Consider the following 19,626-nt stretch of genomic DNA (forward strand, 5'->3'; position numbering starts at 1 on the left):
TCTATGCTGGTGCCTTGGTAGTTGATTACTAAGGGAATCGGCAGTGAGAATGGGGGTGGGGGACCCCTGGATAATAGAGCTTATATTCCAGGATATGCTTGTAAAAGACTGGATGTGCAGTAGATTTTTAGTAAATATCTACTCCTTTCCTAATCTGCATTGATTGTTTATATATCTTTATACAAATATATTAACAATTTTTATTGCAATTTAAATATTTTTGTAGTATTTACATTATGTAGCTATAAAAATACATGAAATAAAATGATTTGACTTTTATTTTCTTTTCAATAAGCAAAACAAAATAAAATAGAAAAGAAAAATTCTTGAGGGAGTAGAAATAATTTTATTTCTGTGGAATCAATTCCGTATAATAGGTCTTTGTCATGTTGTTAAACAGCATATAAAATTGATAGGTTGTGACATACTGGAAATGAGGAAACAGTGGAGACATACTACCTCTAATGCAGTCATTTTGTTACCAAGTCCAAACTCGTTCTGCTTGCTGCATGACAGGCCAATAAATGGGTAGATGAGATGTTGGAGTAAGGAATAGTGACTTCATTTGAAAATCTGGCAGACCCAGAAAATGGCATATTGATATCCAGTAGAACTCTCTTCCCCAAAGCAGAATTCAGTCTCCTTTTATACTAAAAAGCGGCGGGGATGTGGTTGGTTGTTGCAAACTTCTCGCTGTACGAATTGTTTGTCCTTGGAATCCTTTGTTCCTGCAGCTGTCCATGGTGGGTCAAATTAAGGTGCCCCCGTAAAACCTCCAAATAAAAGAAAGGTTATTACCTATTTTGCAACTTGCCATCTGTACATAAGTGTAGAAGAGCTAATATCCTTAAAGATCAGAGCCCGGAGAATAGGCTGTCCTGGATATTTCAGGCTAAAGGCAACTTTTTTTTACAAAAGGTGCAGAGATAGCAAGTCGGAGCCTAGAAAACAAGGTACAGGTTTAAAGCCAAACGAACACATCTAACATGGAGTCAAATTTGTTCTTTTCTTTTACAATTTCTTTTTCTAACTCATAAATAATTTTAGTAAGAAACATGAGAAATTTTTTTTATTTTTGCTTCTTAATAACGGATTACAACTACACTTTAGTGAGCAGGGATGCTGTGCATGCCTTGGGGTCACAGCAAACTCTTGTTGGGGGTGGTCGACCCTGTAACATACCTGATGTCCTGTGAGTGTTGGTGAGGGTCCCGCTAACCAGGGGCTCTCTTCAGGAACCACCATATGGGCATTGACCTCTGGAGACCTCTTTTTCAGCTGCAGGAAATTTTTTCAGATTTTGTGATGGAAAAATCTCTCCAGCTGCAGATAATCAGGGAATAAAGGAAGAGGAAAAGGGCTTGAAGTAGAGTAGAAGAGAAGGACAGAATATCAGGGAACGTGGGGGCTTGGCAGCGGGGCCTCGGGAGAGAGAGGAGCAGAGGTGTGGAGGGTCCCGGCTACGGAACTAGCTCCTGCAACTTTCCCCGCACCCAAGCCACACAGCTTTTAATTGGGCCCAGGACTCCCTCCTGTCTGGATGTCACCCTGGGCAGAACTTTGAGAATCGAAGCTAAGGGGTGGTCAACACTCACCTAGGGGGTCACTGAGGACTTTGCTCAAGTCCACATTGACTTTTCCAGTCATGTGCCTTCACCTGTTCTTTATCTCAGGATCTGAGAAGCAGGAGCAAGGAACTCATGGAGAGATCCAGGAAGATATCTGACTGTGTTAAGAGACGACAGTCACAGTGACACGTGGAGCGAAGACACTTGCAGTAAAGTAAAATAAGTTCACAACTATTGCATCAGAGCTGCAAGTGTGAGAGAGCCTAAGCCTGTCTCAGAGTGCAGGGGACAAGAGAAAAGGAATGGTAAAATTACCACTGACATTTGAAATTTTGTTAAAAAGAATGCTACTGTTAATTGTATCACTTGAATGTATGCAGGTGTTTTTCTATGAGCATTCATAGGTTCACAAAACCCCACCAGCCACTCTTGCTCCCGTCTGGTGTGGGCTTTCTCAAGCACAGTGCCCTTCCTGCTTGGGTGGGCCACGCTGCTGGTCCTCGCCTGGGGCCGGACTGCTACAGGACACTGAGTCCCCGAGGCACGACCTGGGATACATGACAGGAACATCTCTGCTCTTGGCTGAGGGCCTCCGTTTCCCCCTGCAGTGTAAGAATGCCGGTGACTCAGTTAGAAGCATGCATCCAAGCCATCCTTCCGTGTCATCACCATCTAGAAGCGGTGCCTGAATATTCTGAATTTCTGCAGAATGTTGTTTACAATCACCTTGAACAAGTGAGTGTGTGTCCTCTTTCAAGTGGAGGAATTACTGCCGTTTTCCTGGAACTTACTCACCAGTAGTCCATCTGATTTTTCTGTGCTAGGATTCCGTATGGCCTGCTAATAACTCTGCAGTCAGATCTTGAAACCCTGATGAAGAGGATTATTTATTTTCTTTCCTTATATGATAGTATTTTACTTTCAAAATTCTGAGTTTTCTGTTCTTGGAGGAATTTTTTTGGGGCTTGGAGAAACAACTTTGCTCTTACCATCTTTGTGACCTGTTGCTATATGCGTCTCACCCGTCTTCTGTCACTTGTGAGGCGGTTCCATTTGTGACCCTGTCCGGGTTATTCATGTTATAAAACATAAAATCTGTAAAAGTACAGAACCCTTTTACTCCGAAGACATTCCACAAATACTCCTTTAATCTGGGTGTGGTTTTAGCAAGACACAAACATTAGAACATATACTTGCAGGTTGCCAGTGCAAAATCCCCAAATGAATAGTCTAGCTCAACATCTAAAATCTTTCTTATCTACCTTGGATATGTATGGATAAGTGAAGCAGTTTGCTAAGAACCCAAGACCAGGTTTAGGATACAGGCTGATGTAGCTCAGCGGGTCCTCCCAAGCTGATGCTCTGCCAGAGAGTGGGGTTGAGGGGAGAGGGCGTGCCCTGCCCTCCATGAGCTGACAGTTTCATGGCAAACACCTGCACAAGGTGAAGAAATTGGAGTTTCTTCTATGAACAGTGGGTCTGAAAAGAGCCCAAAAAGCATGGGAGTGACACAATCCCATTTGTCTCAAGTAGGGGAGAGTGGCTGTGGGGCCACTTGGGAGACTCGTGAGTCCAGGTGGGCAGTGTTGGTGGCTTCCACTTGAGCGGTAGGATAGTGGGTAAAAGCGAACAGATTGAAGGCATGTTTAGATGGTAAAAAGAAAGATTTAAAGCTGTCTGTGAAGGTAGGATGGAGTAAGGCCCAGGTTTCTGGGTGGATTAATGAGTTAAATGATGGTCCTGCTGTGTTCTGAGGAGGGAAAGCTGCAGAGGGATTTCTGGGGGAAAACTGATGAGTTCAGCTGTGGGTAAAGTGAAAGGTTGTTAGATGTGTGGTCTGGGATCTCAGGTGAGAGCCAGTAGTGAGTAGGGAGAGGGGAGAGAGACTTTCAAATAATTTTATCTTGTGAACATACATATAAGGATGAGTAATGACACACTTAACCCCTCTATATTCTGTATTTAAAACCCAGTAACATTTTGCTATATTGGTTGCAGGGGTTCTTAATTTTTTAATACAAATAAAATAAATAGAAACAAAATAGTGGAGTTAATGAATATCTTAGAGTTGATGTGTGTCCTTGTATGTATTTTGATTTCTCATCTTTATAAACATAATCTACAAAAAGTTAACTTGCTTAGAATAAGAGTTAAACACAGGGACATGACACACTCTGTTGGGGGTTGAAGGTGATATCTTTGGCAAATTATATAGCCTCTCTTTGCCTTTGTTGCATTTCTGTGAATGCCCCCGGGCCCCTCATCACAGCTGATTTCCTAGACTAGAAGTTGGGAGGGAGGCTGCTGAAGGGAGTAAGAGGTGGCAACTGCTAGGAACAAAGAAGACAAAGACAAAAACAGATTAAAGCCGAGAAACTGAGTCCTAATACCCTCAAAGGATAAATAATCCCGCAGTGTTTTGAGCCACTTATCGTAAGGGAAACAAAATCACGTGGATCCAAATCTCTTGAGCATATGTATATTGTGGGTGGGAGGGTATCATCAGAAAAGGGTTGAGAAGAGGCTTTTTGGTTTCCCTTAACGTTTTCAGTAAGAATGGGGTGCAGAAGCAAAAACCACCCGCTACACAGTAGAAGGTGTTGTTTTGTGCGAAACTGACCAAAGTTTGGAAACCAGTCATCAGTGGTGCTGGGAAATGAAGAGGCTTCTGGATTGGGTGGGGCACTTGCTGTGACTTCCAGGTGACCTGCTGGCTGGGGTCTGTGAGACGGGCAGTAGGTTTGCAGTGTGACCTGGGCATAATCCCTGGCTCTGAGGCTGCTGGTCTGACTAGCAGACCTGGGCAGATGCAGTCCTATTGGGGCATCTCGTGATGTGGCCTGGGACACCTGCCATGCTGAGGGCGAGAGGAGGGATCCCCTAAGGGGGTGTCCCTGTGAAGAGTAGAAACGTCCTCCTGCAGGGGAGGAAGAGCCTCTGAGCAGCGGGCCGGATGCACAGGCAAGACCAGCCTGAGCACGGAGATTTCGGGGACCTGGAAGTCATAAAGTGGCCCGAACAGCCTTGTTCCTGAGAAACTGGAGGGAAAAGATGCTGCAAATGCAGGCTAATTTCAGACCCTGTGGTGGGTCATGAGTGATAGGAAAGAACTGGTCAGGCAGGCACGAAAGAACCCTGTGGTTGTCCCAGTTGGGGCGTCACACCAGAGGGAGGAGCAGAGTTATAGACTTTGTCACTTTTTATCTGTGTGACTTTGAACAATAACACCCCACCTCTCTCTATATATATCTTCATCTGTAAAGTGACAGAGTGACAACTCGTGTCATCAGAAGGCTTAGTTTAGCTCTGATCCTCATTGTCCAGTCCTGTCAGTGCTGCCCTGCAAGGTTCTGCAGTGGGTGCTCTTACCCTGAGATGGGAGGGCGTAGAAGGGCATTGTAGCACCCGAGGGCAGGAAGGGGTTGCTTTAAAAGCAGACATGTAGCCTCCTGCAGCTGCAGACCTACAGGCAGTTTGGTTTATGGTCGTGGAGAGGACTTTGGAGGTCTTAGCATCGTCTTAAGACTTGTTTTCCCTTGGGGACCTGATTTGCCTTTGCAGATTAATGTTGAAGATTTGGGCTTCTGGCAAAGCTGTTTTCAGAGATGGGTATATATGTAACATATAGTATAAAATGAAAGGTTTTATTTAATATTTGGGACTTTGTAGCTGTAGGGAACAGCTCTGTTGGCCTGGTTTCCACGGAGGACACTAGCAGTCGTCAGAGCGTGCGGGAGGGCAGGCAGCCTGCAGTGCTGCTGCGGGGGTTCTCCCCAGCAGGACGCTCTGCTGAGTTGACTCTTCTCTGAGTTTGGTTGCCAGAGGAGCAGACAGCAAAGTAATGAGTTCTGGTGGGATTGTATAATGACAGGAAGAAAGAGGGAGCCGTAGTTCTTAGGGACTACTACACTCTTTTGGTTCCTGATCCAGTGTGTCCCATTACACAATTGATGAGTTGTGTCTATTCTGGGACTTGATTGAAATAAACGTGCAGCCTGAATATTAAGAGTTATGATTTATTTGTCAGAAGGACTCGAGCCAGGATGACCGCCTCTCAGAACACTCTGAGGGACTGCTCGCAAGAGTAGGGGAGAAGCTAGGATTATATAGGAGCTTTACAACAAAGACCAGGTAGTCAGAACAATAAAACATTGCTTGTTATCTAAAGAAAGCCAGGTATCTCAAGTTCATGAATTTAATGCTTTTCAATATATGGGAGGAAGCCAACATTTGGGCTGACTGAATATATACTTTAGACAAGCACCTAGCTATCTAGGGCCAGTAATCTGTCCTTTCTTATTCTGAGTCTGCTCAGAGGGCACCGTTGTGAATGGCTGAAGGCCCGTCTTCACTGGGGGGTGGCGGCAGCCGCTGATGACTTGTTTTCAGCATTCTTTGTTTAGTGACATGGTTGCAATATTTTCATTCAATTTGTAGTGTTTTCATTCACAGAAAATTATGGTATTACCCTGATTATGGATAATCTGGAAGCTTGGAATGGAACCGAGATGGAATTACTGCAGGTAACTTCTACTTTAATAAGCCATGTGTAAACATGAACACGGAGGAAGCATACAAAAGGATTCGGTGGTGAATGGGAAGGGTTTCTGCACGTTACAGGAGAAGGCAAGGCAGAATTCTTCTTCTTTGTGGGCAGGTATGTGAGTCCAACTTTCCTTTCTGAAGTGCTTTATGAGAACTGTTTATGGTAATGAACCAACATTGACAAACGGTGACACACATTGCATTTAAGAGCTGGCTGGCTTCAACTTGGGTATTGGACAGGTGGAATTCATAGGCAGTGGTCAGGTGGATGGGACAGAGATGGAGCCCAGGCCTGGGCCCATATTCAGGTTGAAATCGCCATTTACTCACCATAGCGCCTTGGACTTGAATGTAACCTCTCTTAAACTGATGGTGAGTCTGTGAAATGGGCATGATAATATTCGTTACTTCCTGGGCTTGTTGTAAGTTCTGAAGATTATTATAGCACACATGAAGCACTTGACACACTGACACTTAGCAGTGTACACTTTGTTCGACCACCACGCTTGGTGTGTGTCAGAGCCTTAAAGGCAGCATGTGTCTGTTTAGGATGCACTGGTAGCCCCTTGGCTAGTTTGTGAATTTGGTGATTTCCTTTAATACTTGTAACTCTGTGTGCCATGGGCAGTTATTTTTATGGACAGATGAGGAATCTCAGGGTAAAAAAGACTGTGTAATTTGCCCAAAGTCAGACCATAATTTTGTGTGCAGGGGCCTCGGTTCAGCATGGGCTCCTGGGCCTTCTGCTCTCTCCGTTCAGCACCAGGGCCAGATGTGGGCTCGGCTGTTTCCCAGCCCAGAATATCCGGCAGGCCACAAGACACACCTGGTCCTGTGCTGCTTGAGCAAAATCTCCGGAGGAGAGGCAGTTACAAAAGGGATAAACATAAAAACAGACGACAGCAAATTGTGATCAGCTCTGAGAAGGAAAGGAACACGTCTCGCCGTGCAGAGCTGGGAGCTTTCCCGTCGGGGCTGCTCTGGGGGCGCTCATCTCAGCTAAACAAGCTGTGCTGCTGCACCAAGGCAGGAAGGCAGGGCGCGTGTGGCCAGGTAGACAGGGCCTCGTTGATCGTACTCATTCCCTATTAAGTGGCAGGTGTCACAGGCACTTAACTAATAAACAGATGTTGGCCAGAATCATCACGCATTTTGCTTGGTAGTTTTATTGGCGCCAACTTTGAGAGGAGGTCATTGAACCTGGGGAGTTTGCTGCATGCCCGTGATTACCATGGAAATACCCCCACTGGTCTTTCAACCTAGACTGGTGTGGCTGTCATGTCCCAGCCCTGTGAATGGCATCATGCAGCTTCTCCCAAGTGGCCCAAATGACTGACATTGATATGCTTAATTCGTAGGAAATGGTATGTGGCAATAAGAGAAAAAGGTAGTAAGAAATTGGAAAACTAGAAAATAACCAATTCTTCCCCTGCTGGGGGACCGTACCCTGTGTCTCTCACCCCACTCACTGCCTGTCACCTCCTCCCTGCCGACTCCGTGTTCAGAAGCCACTCTGAGCCTTTGAAGAACATTTTGCCTCATGACACTGTTGACTAGGACCTGCGACCTCTCTGTCCCTGGTTAACTCTCTCTTCAAAGCCATTTAAATTTCTTGCAGGCTCCTCCACTCAAATGTAAGAATAGCCCCTTTAAACTTCTTGATGCAGCTCCTTAATGAAGATCTTGGGAAGGAAACCTAGCCAAAACCTGGGAGGTATTCACAGAGTGAATGTAACCTGAGCATTTTTTGACGTTCAGAATCAGAGCGGTGGGAGACACAGGAAGGCCTTTTTAAGTTAGAAAGTGGAAAGAGAAAGGACTCAGGATGTTTGAGACTGAAACATCTCGGTCCCAGCCAGCAAGGCACCTGCGTTCAGGATGGTGTGTGGGGAGTGCAGAGTTCTCAAAAAGAAAGAAGTGGTGGGATGGCAGGGAGGACATTTAGGTACTTAACTGGGGAAGGAAAAAGTTGGCTGAACAATTCATGGTTGAACAAGAGGATTGTGACATGATGTGCTTGTATTTTGGAGAGAAGGGTTTTGTGGAGCCAGGCCTAAGGAGAAATCTCTCTGACTGGGGAGTCAGCACAACAAAAAAACACAGAGAACCAGGCAGACCCCATGGCCCCTGATGGGGGAGAGGCTGCCCACCAATTGGAGACCTGGAGGCTGCTTCTGTCCCTTAGCTGGGGCCTCAGACCTCACTTCACATCCCAGTCCTGTTGATACAAGAAAAAATATGTGGGGCATGAGAAGGGCTGTGTCCCAGGCTTCCGTTGAGCCCCTGGGTTGTGCCCCACCAGATTTTGTTCCTTGGCTTCATGCAGTAAAGAATTCAAGAACAAGCCAGTGTTGAGTAAAGGTAGATTTATTCAGAGAGATACATTGACAGGCATGAGAAACGTCACGAAGTATGGGGGTTTGATGCTCAGATTAAAAGTAGGCACACACTCCACAGAAATAGTGTGGGCCTTCTCCGAAGAGGTAGAGAGAGGGGTTCCTGGGAGGTGGCTCTATGTTGCTCCTTTTCTTGGGCTTCGTGGTTTCATATGCTAATAAGTAGAAGGACCAGCCTTAGGGCAAGGGGCTGGGATTCCAGGGAGTTGGCCATTTTCCACACTTTGACCTTTTGTGGCTAGCCTTGTGACTGCCATGGTGCCTCGGGCCGTGTTATTCACCATGTTACTATTACAATGGGTGTATAATGAAGCTCAAGATCTACTAGAAGTTAAATCTCTTCATCCTGAGCCTCAAGACCTATTGGGGGTTGAATTCTTCACCATTTTGATGTTAATTGCTGTGGTCTTTCTTGAATGGCTTGCTCTGCCCCCTTCCATCCTGTCTCACTGTGATGACACAGAGAGAGCAAAGGCCGGACCCTGCGTGTGTTCCTGCATTTAACAGCGGGAGATGTGGGGTGGGCTGAGGATGACTCTGAGTGGTGAGAAATATGTTTCAGATTTTCCCACATGAGACATGGGGACCTGCCAGCAGCCATCGCAGTTTTATCTCACGGGCATTATCGCTTGTGTTGTTACGGAAACAACAGGCCAGCCAAGAAATAAGCAGCACTCAGAGGGTGGGAGTACTGAGATTTATTATGCCAGCGGGCTCAGAGGGGCTTCTGTTCCCAAGCCCTGAGCACATCCAAGACGTGCACATGAGGTTTTATAGGGTTAATTACAAGTATGGGGCTTTTAGCCAATAAGGCTCAAACAACAAAAAGCAAGGAATCAGTACACTGAAGCTTATCAATTTGGAACAGATCACGTTACTGACAATTGTTGACCTTGGATTTACGAATTAGCTTGTTAGCCCAGTAAACTGACACTGAACTTCAGATTTACGAGTTAGCCCAGCAAAACTTAGATCAGTAAACCGACACTTATCACACTTAGATTTGTGACTTAGCTTGTTAGCCCAGCTGGGGTTTTTGTTCACAGTGTCACTCATCTTTTCTATTTTCCTTTTATTTTTAAAGTATTTAATCCAAATTTAATATCAGGATGTTTTTGGAAAGAAATTTCTCTTTCTTTTCTTTGGGGCTCTTTTGGGGGGTAGGTAATTAGGTATATTTATCTGTTAGTGGAGGCCCTGGGGCTTGAACCCAGGACCCTGTGCACACTAAGCACACGCTCTACCACCTGCCCCATCATCTTTTTCTTTTTGCTTTAGCTGCCAAGAATCTTACAGCTGAATTTCTAGTCGGCCTTTAACACTTGCCCTGACTTCATGGAATCCATTTTTATGAGTTTACCTCCCCCTGGTTTCATTTAAGTATTGAATCTCCATTTTCTCTTCACTCTCAGTTTTGCCTTTTTGTTGTTATGGTTGTTAAGCTGTGTTTAAAAAATTGTTTAATTTCTCTTTTAGCAGGAGGCTGAAGTAAATAAATATGTAAACAAACATCACACTTAAATGCTTTTATATATTCTAAGCTGTTTAGTAGTTAATTAAAAACCAAATTGAATATTAAAGGGATAACATTTTTAAATTATTTTTTAATTTTTTATAAAGACATAGCTGATTTAAAATATATGTTTCAGGTGTACAATAGATGCTCCATTTATAGTTACTGTAAAACATTGTCTGTATTCCCTGTGTTGTAAGATACATCCCTCTAGAGTGTTTACATTACATGTTGCAGTTTGTATAAGAAATTTGGGTAACGCAGAGTCTGGGACGTGGCTGTGGCTGACCCAGGTTCACGCAAACCCTGCCTGTCAAAGCTCAGGCCTTCACTCCTGTCTGCAGGGGAGCGAGTGAAGGCAGCTCTCATCAGCGCTGGCACCACACTCTGAGTGGCAGTGACAGCAGTGACTGTGTGTGGACGTGAAAATTGTTGTTCCAAGAGTTTTACATGCTTTTCTGCATTTAATAATTAAAGCCCTCCTGTGAGGAAGGGTTTTAAGTTTTTAATGAATAATACATTTTATTTTGCTATTGATAGACTTCAAAACTCCGGAAAATTTACAGGAGTAGTACAATAAATGCTTAGATACAGTTCACCCTAAAGGGCACTATTTGCCCTTTTGTGACGGGCTTATTTTAGCATAAATTTTCAAAGTTCATTCATATTGTAGCCTGAATCAGTACATTATTCTTTTTGTTTGATAATATCCTTTTCCTTTTTTTTTCGTTTTTGGTCTATTTAAAAATATTTTCATTGAAGTCTAGTCAGTTTATAGTGTTGCGTCAGTTTCTTGTGTACAGCACAAAACTTCAGTTAAATAGGAACATACCTGCATTCATTTTCATATTCTTTTTAAACATAAGTTACTATAAGTTATTAAATATATTCTCCTGTACTATACAGTATATACTTGCTGTTTATTGTATACATACTCAGCATCTGCAAATCTTGAACTCCCAATTTATTCATTCCACACCCTCTCCCCTCTGGTAACCATAGTTTGGTTTCTATGTCTCTGTGTCTGTTTCTGTTCTGTAGATAAGTTTATCTTTTTGTTCCTTTGTTTTTGTTTTTTTTTTTTGTTTGTTTTAGATTCCACATGTAAGCGATCTCATATGGTATTTTTCTTTCTCTTTCTGGCTTATTTCACTTAGAATGTCATTCTCCTGGTCCATTCATATTGCTGCAAATGGCATTATTTTATTATTATTTTATTGCTGAACAGTAGTCTATTGGACATATATACTACAACCTCTTTATCCAGTCGTCTGTCAGTGGACATTTAGGTTGTTTCCATGTCTTGATATTGTAAATAATGCTGCTGTGAACATTGGGGTGAAAGTGTCTTTTTGAATTACGTTTCCTTACGGATATATGCCCTGGAGTGGGATTGCTGTGTCATCTGGGCCCCCAAGGTTTTGTCTTTTGAGGAACCTCTATACAGTTTTCCACAATGGCTCCACCAAACTGCATTCCCACCACAGTGTAGGAGTGTTCCCAATTCTCCACAGCCTCTCCAGCATTTAGTGTCTATGAACTTCTGAATGATGGCTATTCTGACTGGTGAAAGGTGATACTTGTTTGCAGTTTTGATTTGCATTTCTCTGATAATGATATTGAGCATTTTTTCATGTGCCTATTGGCCATTTGTATGTCTTCATTGGAGAAATGTTTCTTTAGGTCTTCTGCCCATTTTTGGATTGAATTGTTTGTTTTTCTTTTTTATCAAGTGTAAAAGCTGTTTACATATTCTGGGAATTAAGCCCTTGTCACTTTCATTTAATGCAACTATTTTCTCCCACTCCATAGGTTGTCTTTTTGCTTTAATTTTTGTTTTCTTTTCTGTGCAAAAGCTTGTAAGTTTAATTAGAACCCACTTGTATATTTTTGCTTGTATTTCTATTGCTTGAGTAGACTGCTCTTGGAAAATATTGTTGAGATATATGTCAGATGTTTTGCCTATGTCTTCTTCTAAGAGGTTTATAGTGTCTTGTCTACAATTTTAAGTCTTTAAGCCATTTTGAATTCATTTTTTTGTATGTTGTGAGGGAGTAGTCTAACTTCATTGATTTACATGCAGCTGTGCAGTTTTCTCTGCACCATTTGCTGAAGAGGCTGTCTTTGCTCAATTGTATGTTCTCACCTCCTTTGTCAAAGATTCAATTACCAAAAGTTTGTGGGACTATTCTTGGTAATTTTGTTTATCCATTCATTGATGGATGGATATTTTTAGTGACTTTTAGCTACTCTGAATGATACTGCTATGAATATTGATGTGCAAGTTTTTGTGAGAATACATTTCCATTCTGTTGGCTGTACAGTTGGCCCACCATATCTGTAGTTTCCACTTCATGGATCCAGATGGCTGATTGCAAAGGGACTTGATCATCCTTGGATTATGGTATCCAGGGTGGGGGGTTCCTGAAACCAACCCCCCAAGGACACTGAAGGATGACTCTACATGTAGGAGTGGAATTGCTCAGCCACATAACTCTAACCTTTTGAGGAAACATCGGGCTCTTCCAAAGAAGCTGCACCATTGCCCCTTTCCAACGGCTGCATATTGAGGGTATCCATTTCTCTGCCTCCTGACTGACACTTGTTATTGTCCATGTTTTGATTATAACCATCCTAGTGAGTTTAAAATGAGATCTCATTTTGATTTTGATTTCGCTAGTGATGCTGACCATCTTTTCAGATGCTTATTGGCCAATTGTGTATCTATTTAAATCCTTGGCAAATTAAAAAATTGGGTCGATTTTCTTTGTATTGTTCAGTTGTAAGCATTTGTTTTATATCCTGGATACTAGTCTCTTATTAGATATATGCTTTGCAAGATTTTTCTCCTATTCTGCAGATTGCCATTTCACTTTAATTTTTTTAAACATTAAAACAATTTCTTTCTAGGGGAGGTAATTAGATTTATTCATTTTGTTTTTCTTCCTTAGCACGCACTCTATCATTTGAGCTACCCCTTTCCCCTTTCATTTCACACTCTTGATGTTGTCCTTTGTAACAAATGATTTTAATTTGATGAAGTCCATTTTATCTATTTTGTTTTATCACTTGTGCTCTTGGTATTGTATCTAGGAAGCCATAGCCTATACTATGACCACAAAGATTCATACTATGTCTTCTTTTAGAAAGTTCATATATTTAGTTTTTACGTTTCTGTCTGTGATCCATTTTGAATTAATATTTGTTATATAAAATACGGGGTCCAGATTCCAGATTCATTCTTTTGACTTCAGATACCCAGGTGTCTCTGCTCCATTTGTTGGATAGACTATACTTTCAATGGAGTGTTGTTGGCACATTTCTGGAAAACTGACTGTAAATGTAAGTTTCCCCCCAGGATTTTTTATTGTGTCTCATAGATTTCTGCATCCAAACTTATGACAGAAGCATAATGACTTGAGTGCTATAGATTTGCTGTAACCTTTGAGTGAGTCCTCCAAATTTGCTCTTCTTTTTCAAGATTGTTTTGGCTGACCTGGGTCCCTTGCTTTCAATATGAATTTTGGGATCAGTTTTTCAATTTTTGCAAAGAAGTCAGCTGGAATTTTGATAGGGATTCCATTAAATATGTAGATTACTTTGGGAAGTCTTAACATTTTTAACAATATTTTCTACCATTGCATGATCATGGGATGCCTTCCATATATGAAGATATTTTAAATTTTTTTTGGTGATACTTCAAAATATTCAATGTACAAATCTTGTAAACTTTTGTTAAATGTATCTCTCATTTTATTTTTTATGCAGTTGTAAACGGAACGGCTTAGCTTCATAAGGGTGGGACTATATATATCAATTTATTTATTTCTAGGATTCCTACATAGCAAATACACTAGGTTTATATTTGCTACATTGATCTATCCACAATTCTTCCCACCCCCGTGTCATAAGAAACCAAGACCCAGCTTAAGCCATCTGAACACCTATGTGGAAGTGAGAAATGAGACCTTTGGCTGGGGTTTGTGTAGATGATACTGAGATCTTATTCAGGATGGCTTCATCTTAATTTCTTTTAAACAATCCTTTCAGAGTATATAGTCAGATACATTAGGAAAATGCTGTTTTGATGTGCGGAGGAGCTAAGACTATAATTTTCAAGTAATTTCTAGTGAGAGTGTTGTACTTGAAACATAATTTGCATCAATCTTTGAAGATTTATGTTTCAGGAGCTTTGAGTAAATAATACCTGTCTTTATTCAATAACTACAACTAAATGCTCAAGCAACATGTAAGAGTTTGAGCAAACTGCTCCCGCTCCGTAGTGCTGGTTGGTTGCAGCTGTAACTGGAGTCAGCGCTTACCTCGCCCAGTACACTTGTGCTGATCTGCTCAAAACAGTTCGTCCAACAGTTTGTCGGTAGTCTTTTAGACAAAGCCATAAAGCATTGATTTAAGGTTGCTGGAATGTAATCTATTCTTATTAATATTAAGTAAGCACATATTGAGTACTTACTGTATGTTGGGAATTGTCCCTCAGCCTCACATGAATATTACTTCTAATAAAACCTCTCATATTTCCCTGTTATTTGCACTTTACAGATAAGGAGACTGAGGATTAGGTCTTCTCTCTTTTGGGGGGAGCTCATTATCAATGATGGGAAGTTGTAAGGAAAAAGATATTGATTCATCCAGAGAAAATATTTTTCTGAGATTCAGTATTGAAGAAGGTAACCACTGAAGAGGGTGATCATTGTTTGAGTGAGACGAGCCCCGGGTTGTACGGAGTCAGCATCCCTGTCCTGGACGCTGCACGTGTAGAGCTGCGTGGTGGGTGAGGCGGCGCGGCCGCGCAGGGAAAGCGGATGCCGGGCCGTTGGGCTGTGCTCAGGCCCGGTGGGGCTTTCTCCTAAGAGCAGTGGACCGTCATTGACAGATTTTAAGTAGGCTAGTGCGATGCTCTTGTAGATCACTTTTGTCTTGTAGAATGCTTAGAAACATTTAGAAGGCTCGGCAGGAGGTGATGTGATGAGTCAGAGTAGGGTGGCTGCGAGGTGTAGCAGTGTTCAATTTTCAAGTGATTTTCAGTCCCAGGTTTGTGGCTCAGTAGCCGTGTCACTTTGGATGACACACCCAAGGAAGTGAAACAATTTATCTAATCAATAGAAGCAGTGATGTACCGAACTCCCAGGACTGCTGTGTAGATCCAGTGAGATAACGTGTGCACAGTGTGCAGCATGGTCCCCAGCACAGAGTCAGTGCTGAGGGAGTGCCAGTGAGTACCTGGTAGGACAGGTGTGGGTGGTGGATCTCATTGACTGAGGAAATTTGTCCCTGAAGGAGGGGTCTTGTCACATCTGTGAGTGATTGGCCTGAGCTGGGAGAGGCAGGGAGACCTTGCCCCCGACCAAGGGCCCTGGGCAGGATGGCTATGGGAGGAACACCGTGAAGTTAGCTCTTTGCAGGTGGAGTTGGAGGTGCCCTTGAGACATCTAAGTGCAGTGTCACAATCACAGAAGTGGTCTGGTCCCGGGCTGTGCATTTTCCTGCTGAGATACTGATCTCTGAACGCGAAGACATACTTTACAGGACAAGTGAATAGTAGTATCATCTCTCATCAAAGCTCACATTTCTTTATTCATCACTCACTTTGCTAATTGGGTACTTACAGAACACACTTCACTGTCCTCCCCTGGGCTCAGGCTCCACAGAAAAGAGCTGGTGAGTCTCCCTCTTTTCCAGAAGAAGACACACTTAGCTGGTAGACTTCTATACCTCGCCAGACTTAGAATTTTAGGTTGTTGATTTAATTCTATTTTCTGTTGGTCATCTCCTGACAGGAGAGACGTTTTACCTCATGGTCAGGTTTCAATTAGCTGTTACTGAGAATTGCTGGTCTGATCCATAGTGTATTTATTCTATTAACTTTGTAGAGTACTTATCATTTTTCTGTCTTTGCTCTTTAATTTTGTTTGCCCCTTCAATTTTCTATCTTATTTGGGACCTTATTTTATTTTTTAATTAAAAAATGTCTATTAGCAGTTAACAAAACAAAAGCAAAGAAAAAATGCACATGATAGCTAAATTTAGAAAATATCTTGTGTGTTTTCTGTCTCAGCAATGGAGGGTTCTAGAAACTCGTGAAAAGCTTCATTACATAAGTTCCTTTAAATTCTGATTAAGAAATAAAACCTTCCTTCCTCATCTTTCAAGCTGCACAGCTAATTGTCAAGAAAGTGAGGGGAAATTCTCAGAAGCCAAGACAAACCAGAAAGCAGGGTTTCTGGGAGATACGTGAGCCTTAGAAGCCCTGGGGTGCCGGTTGGCTCCCGAACTGAGTTTCAGTTGCCCTGGCAGGAGGGCAGGAGGTGAGCCTGTGGCCTCTCACACTGGGAGTTGGATGGCTGTTCTTATATAAGGCCAAGCACATCCTGAGAATCCTGCTTTATAAAAGGTTGAATTAGAAAGAAAAGAATAAAAGCATTCCTCAAGGCAAGGAAGTAAGGAAAGTAAAATTTTTTGGAAGCGGGAAAAATTAACATATCCAAAGTAAGGATTTAGTTTAAAGCTGTTCTGGCATGAGAGTGACCACAAACCCATGGCAGAAAATCACAGCTCCTCCCGGAAAGAGAAGGTGTGTTTTGAATGAATCAGTGGACAGCCATTCTGAAAAAGGCCTCCAGAGTCTTCTGGATCAAGATACTGGACTCAAACACCTCCCTTCCATGGTCTCATTTAAATAACCAGAAAGGTTTTAAAGGAAAGAAGCCAAAATCATAGTTCTATTTATTGACATTACTTTATGCTAGGAATTCAAAGGTGACTATGGAGTTGTCTCCTCTTTTATGGACCTTACTTTCTATTTGACATAGTTGGGGAACTTGGTGGAGGGTGGTGTTAGTATGTTGCAATTAACCAGGAGAGGAGTTTAAGAAAGCAGTGAAGGGTTGGTGACATTTTTTGCTGAGGACAGTCCTGTTCAGTTGGCTTGTAATTACAGGCTCGTTGAGTTGTCACTGGAGGGAATTAATCTTAAGGAATTTGGTCTTAACTCAGGCCTCTTCAGAATGGACAAGTGAACCTGGAGAAAGACAGTCAAATCTGTGCAGACATTGAAGTTCACTTCAACATGTGGTATCCATGAGCCAAAGATAGGACTAGTAGGCAGCACTTCTTGAGGACAGAGGAGTGGTTTTTAAGGTTCTTCAAGAATGAATCCCAAGGTACCGGGATGGCCAGTTGTCAAACTGTGTCTTTGCTCTTTGGACGGTGTATCCACCAAGGGTATTGGCCGTTTATAAGTTTCCATTTCTCCTTAATACATGTCAGGTTATGAGGACGTGGGCATAAACGTTTCACACCTTGTCAAGGTGACTTTGGGTACCTGACTAGAATCATGGGCACAGTTGCGGCTGCGTCATACATCTTGCCGCACATCCCGCTCCCCGGCTCCGTGATCACGGCAGAGTTGTTCCTTATTGAGCTGTCCATCTCCTCTGTGACATCGTAACCAAACAAAAGATTGGAGAGTATTAGCTTGGCTTTTTTCTTTTCTAACATTCCCTTCAAATTATGATGACTGATAGTGGACCCAGTTACGTTTGCAGATGATTTACAAGTAGGGCTGTCAGTACAAACCTTGTAATCCCCGCTGTGTGATCTAGAGAAGAAAGTTACACTTTCCAAATTGTTTTGATGCACTTATGTGGGAAAATGATGTATGTTTGAATATGTATTTCCTCTCTTAATCATCATGGCTAGAGATGAATATTTGTAGACATGGAATGAGTACTCTGTATTTGAACTGTATGGTCCCCTAAATTCTCCCCAGCTTTTTAAAGTCATCACTGGAGTGCTACCTCCAGAGTGCCGCAAAGCATCCAACACTGCCTGCTCTTCGGACACTGTAAGTTTCCAAGTTGGAGAAGGCTGCTGGCTGGTGAGGCATTCTCTCGCATATCTCTGGTTGGGTGATGTGAGCTGAGAACACAAGAATTGGCAGACAGTAACTAACCACGATCACGTCCATTTCTGGAACACTCATGGAGGATTTTACACCTATGCTAGTGGAATACGTTATTTCATTTAGTTTTCCCAAAAATCATAATTAGATTTTATCACCTGTATTAAAAAGGAAACTGTCAAAGCGAGTGACGTGCAGACTTTGGACTGGAACACGGGTCTTTCTGATCCCTGTCTCTGTTCCCTCCCCGGCCTATCCTTGCAAATGACCAGGAGACTCTTCCTCAGTCTTGAGTTTCCCTCTGATGTTACCGCTCTCTTTGTTTCTAAGAGAGGAAAACAAGTCTAAACTTACTTTCCAGTTGGAAATGGAATGGAGAGTTAACGTTGGAAGCCGGGAGAATCTGTCCTGTGATGAAGTGGTCTCCGAGCCACTTCCACTGGGATGTCACATCACTGTCTGGGCCCCTTGCTCAGCCTGTGCACAGGTGACAGCGCAGTTGTGCCGAGCAGTCCTCCCGGACAAGGCAGTGGGTTGGAAATGAGTTTGGGGATTTGGTTTCATTACACAAGTTCCTGAGGGCCTTGACCTGGCACTTCGAGTGGGAGCATTCCCTGTCCCACAGACTGTGCTCTGGGCCCGTGCAGACCTGACGTGGCCTCAGCCTGAGTCTCAGGGCCCGTGGTGATGAGGAGCATTTTAGCCCAGGGTCTGCCGGAGGCTCTGAGACTACTGGGCTGTGGGACTTTGTCCAGGATGATAATAATTCCTCCCCGAGTTTCAGATTTCCTTGCCTGTGAGCCGGGGTAGTAGTTGTTTCTGAGATGATTGTAATGATTCAGTAACAGGCACAGCGTGTGCTGACAGGTAGCTGGGTGCTTTAGGAGCAGAAGTCGCAGTCACTCTGTCAGCCTCTCCCTGTGCGCTCTGTGCTTTGAGAAGTTGTGTATTTGGTGAAAGTCGCGCCCAGACCCTAGGGTCTAGATGAACTGTTGTTCCTTTACTTTCCCTTCCTTTTCCTCTTTCCCTTCTCTGTGTCCCATGTTTAGGTAGCAGATTCCTCTATTTCAGGGAATACGGGCTTTTCTAATAAAGGGACAGGTGGAATGCGGAGAGGTGGGGCCCAGAGGGGGTCTGGAGTGTCTGCACAGTGCTGCTTCCCTGCGTTTCTGCATCCGGTCCCATCAGTGCACTAAGTCAGCCTTCCTCTTCCTTCCTGTGTCATCGGGTCTCTGTTTTAAGGGAAAACCATTTTTATGGGTCTTTTTTCACTTACATGTTTCATTCAGATGCTTGTTGCTTTTCTCCCTGTGCTTCAGCGTTCCGAGGAGGGAATTCAGCAGTGCCGCCTCCTCTCCGAGCTCTATGAGTTGATCAGCTTCCACTGCAAGTCCGCCTCCTTCAAGCGGGTGGCCCCCGTGCGGCACGCGGCCCCCGGCATCCCGGAGCCTGGCGGGAAGGCCTGCTCCCGACTCCTCCTGCAGATGCTTCCTGGCTACAGTCTGTCACTGGACTTGCAGGACTTCAGCAAATGTGTTGGAACTAAAACATTGCTTCAGCCCCATTAACCATGCCTGGTTTGGGCCCTGCTGTCCTGCCTCATCAGGGTGAATCTTGATTCATTTAGAACAGGGCTCAGCAGACTTTTCCTTTCAAGGGCTTGGGGGTAAATATTTCAGGGTC

General features: G+C 43.3%; 1 protein-coding gene and 1 long non-coding RNA gene across 1 annotated transcript; both read left to right on the forward strand.

Annotated features, from left to right (window-relative positions):
* The window catches only part of LOC140686882 (trafficking protein particle complex subunit 9-like), a 592,436-nt gene that overhangs the window by 144,678 nt on the left and 428,132 nt on the right, over positions 1–19,626 (forward strand).
* LOC140686892 (uncharacterized) lies at positions 1,794–6,234 on the forward strand. The gene is made up of 3 exons (XR_012060895.1): positions 1,794–1,873; positions 2,177–2,303; positions 6,021–6,234. It is a non-coding gene; the product is annotated as an uncharacterized lncRNA (long non-coding RNA).

Source organism: Vicugna pacos, chromosome 18 (genome assembly GCF_048564905.1).
Source record: "Vicugna pacos chromosome 18, VicPac4, whole genome shotgun sequence".
In the NCBI taxonomy this organism is placed as follows: Eukaryota; Metazoa; Chordata; class Mammalia; order Artiodactyla; family Camelidae; genus Vicugna; species Vicugna pacos.